This window comes from Arachis duranensis, chromosome 9 (assembly GCF_000817695.3).
Source record: "Arachis duranensis cultivar V14167 chromosome 9, aradu.V14167.gnm2.J7QH, whole genome shotgun sequence".
Classification (NCBI taxonomy): domain Eukaryota; kingdom Viridiplantae; phylum Streptophyta; class Magnoliopsida; order Fabales; family Fabaceae; genus Arachis; species Arachis duranensis.
The window spans coordinates 47,386,929-47,389,800 of record NC_029780.3 but is presented as its reverse complement, the minus strand read 5'-3'; the positions used below and the strand labels follow the sequence as shown (position 1 = coordinate 47,389,800).

At 35.6% G+C, this 2,872-nt stretch overlaps 1 non-coding gene across 1 annotated transcript; it reads right to left on the bottom strand.

The window, feature by feature from the left end:
* Window positions 1–2,379: 2,379 nt before the first annotated feature.
* On the bottom strand, window positions 2,380–2,487 carry LOC127742053 (small nucleolar RNA R71). Its single transcript, XR_008003240.1, has one exon. It is a non-coding gene; the product is annotated as a small nucleolar RNA R71 (small nucleolar RNA).
* Between the last annotated feature and the right edge of the window lie 385 nt (window positions 2,488–2,872).

The window sequence follows — 2,872 nt, the reverse complement described above, 5'->3', positions numbered from 1 at the left end:
TGGTGTTGTGTTTTACAAAATTCAAATGGAGTTCAACTCATCTTTTGATCAAACAAATTTTATGGGATATTACCCACCATCACCAATCTCTAATGGTGGTTGGGAATATCACCAAGAAATCACAGATTCTGAGCACTCCAATCCATGTAGATTTGCTTCACAGACACAAGATGAGCAAGAAAATCATATGGTATATTTTCTTCCACCACAAAATGATGCTAGTCATGATTCTAATGGTGGCTGGGAAGGAAATTCTAATGCTCCATATGATATTCATCCAAAGATATCATCACTTGACCATGCTTCAACAGAAAGCCTCTATCAAAATTCACCACCCACACAAACTTCCATGAACCAAAGCCTCTCAAAGCTTGAGACCATGATTGAAAAATATGAGAGGGAGGCACAGATATCCTGGAACGAGCAAGAGAATTCATTCAAAAACATGGAAATAATGTTAGCTCAATTGGTGAGTGCAACAAGGAAAGAGGAAAAACAAGAGGAAGAGGCTACTAAGTCAAGTGAATCTTTAGTGAAGAAGGAAGAGGTGGTGGAAATATTTGAACCTGAAACTGCCCTTGAGATGACAAGAGCACATGACAACTCACAACTCTCACAAACTTCTCTGGACCAAAATTTTAAGTTTGGAGTCAATTGCATGATTTTAATTGTCTTGCAATTTTCGAAACACATGCATTGTGTTATTGATGATCTTCAAGTCGTTCTTGATGAATTGCCTTGTTTGATCTTCATGATTTATTGATTTACAATGCATGATGTTCTACATATGCATTCTTGCATTCATATGGCCCAAACATGAGAAAGTTCTAAGTTTGGTGTCCTCCATGTTTTCTTTCATTAAGAAAACTGAGCTCTTGATGTTCATCTTGATCTTCAAGATTGTTCTCGGTGTTCATCTTGATGTTCATAATGTTCTTGCATATATCTTGTGTTTTGATCCAAGAATGATATATTTTGACTCATTTGGTTGTTTTTCAAAATTGAAAACATATCTTCTTGAATAAAGGATTTGGCAAAATGAAGATCTAAGAACATAAAGCAGAGGAATTAAAGAGAAAAAGCTGGCGTTCAAAACGCCCAGTGAAGAAGGAAAACTGGTGTTTAAACGCCAGCCAGGGTACTTGGTTGGGCGTTTAAACGCCCAAACCATGCAGCGATTGGGCGTTAAACGCCCAAAACATGCAGCTCCTGGGCGTTTAACGCCAGGATGACACAAGGAGAGGAATTTTGTTTTCAAATAAAATCTTTTTCAAATCTTCATAATTTTTCAAAATCAAATCATTTTCAAATCAAATATTTTCAATCATATCTTTTTCAAAATCATATCTTTTCAAACATATATTTTTCAAAAAAAAATCAAATCTTTTTTTAATTTCCTATTCAAATCTTTTTCAAAATAAATTTCAATCATATCTTTTCAAACATATCTTTTTCAAAATCAATTTCAAAATCTTTTCTAACTTCTTATCTTTTCAAAATTGATTTTCAAGTATTTTTCAACTAACTAATTGACTTTTTGTTTGTTTTACTATTTCTTATCTTTTTCAAAACCACAACCAATTTTTTTCAAAAATTTATTTTAAATTTTATTCTTTTTATTTTTGAAAATTCTTCCCCCTCTCTTATATTTTCCTGTTTAAACACTAACATTCCTCCTCCATTGTCAATTCGAACTCCATCTCTCTTTGTGTGTTCGAATTCTTCCTTACCTACCTCATCCTTCCATTCTTGTTTTCCTTTGACACCTCAAGGAATCTCTATACTGTGACATATATGATTCTATATTTTTTTGTTTTCTTCTCTTTTATATGAGCAGGAACAAAGATAAAGGCATACTTGTTGAAGCTAATCCTGAACCTGAAAGGACTCTGAATAGGAAGCTAAGAGCAGCTAAAGCACAAAACTCTGAAGAGGACTTCGCTGAAATTTTCGAAAAGGAAGCAACAAAAGAAACAATTATGGCCGAACCAAACAACAATGCAAGGAAGATGCTTGGTGATTTTACTACACCAACTTCCAACTTCCAACTTCTATAGAAGAAGCATCTCAATCCCTGCCATAGGAGCAAACAATTTTGAGCTAAAGCCTCGATTAGTTTCTCTACTACAACAGAACTGCAAATTTCATGGACTTCCATCAGAAGACCCTTATCAGCTCTTAACTGAGTTCTTGTAGATATGTGATACTGTTAAGACCAATGGAGTTGATCCTAAAATCTATAAGCTTATGCTTTTCCCTTTTACTGTAAGAGACAGAGCTAGAACATGGTTAGACTCACAACCTAGAGATAGCCTGGACTCTTAGGATAAGCTGGTCACGGCTTTCTTAGCCAAGTTCTTTCCTCCTCAAAAGCTGAGCAAGCTTAGAGTGGATATTCAGACCTTCAGACAAAAAGATGGTGAGTCCCTCTATGAAGCTTGGGAAAGATACAAGCAACTGACCAAAAAGTGTCCTTCTGACATGCTTTCAGAATGGACCACATTAGATATATTCTATGATGGACTGTCTGAATTTTCCAAGATGTCACTGGACCACTCTGTAGGTGGATCCATTCACCTAAAGAAAACGCCTGTAGAAGCTCAGGAACTTATTGAAATGGTTGCAAATAACCAGTTCATGTATACCTCTAAGAGGAATCCTATGAGTAATGGGACGCCTCAAAAGAGAGGAGTTCTTGAAATTGATGCTCTGAATGCCATATTGGCTCAAAACAAAATATTGACCCAACAAGTCAATATGATCTCTCAGAGTCTGAATGGATTACAAAATGCATCCAACAGTACTAAGGAAGAATCTTCTGAAGAAGAAGCTTATGATCCTGAGAACCCTGCAATGGTAGAGGTGAATTACA